The sequence below is a fragment of the Arachis ipaensis genome, chromosome B05 (genome assembly GCF_000816755.2).
Source record: "Arachis ipaensis cultivar K30076 chromosome B05, Araip1.1, whole genome shotgun sequence".
Taxonomy (NCBI): Eukaryota; Viridiplantae; Streptophyta; class Magnoliopsida; order Fabales; family Fabaceae; genus Arachis; species Arachis ipaensis.
The window spans coordinates 123,088,476-123,088,760 of record NC_029789.2 but is presented as its reverse complement, the minus strand read 5'-3'; positions in this window follow the sequence as shown (position 1 = coordinate 123,088,760).

Sequence of the window (285 nt, the reverse complement as noted above, 5' to 3'; positions counted from 1 at the left end):
CATCTTCTATATTATAATTTCATTAAAATTCATTTATCAATAATTTATATATAATTTGAAAAAATAAATAAATATTTACAATTTTTTTCACTTGTCTTTTATGACACATATTTTTGTTAGATATTTAATTCTTTTAATCAAATTGTAATTCTTGCTTATATCAATATATCTAAAAGTGTTCTATTAACATCGTACATGAACAAATCTTAACATCTCAATTCTTTTTTTTTTAATAATTATAATGTTGTAATTCATTCTGAATAATTTAAACAAAAAAATGTATAA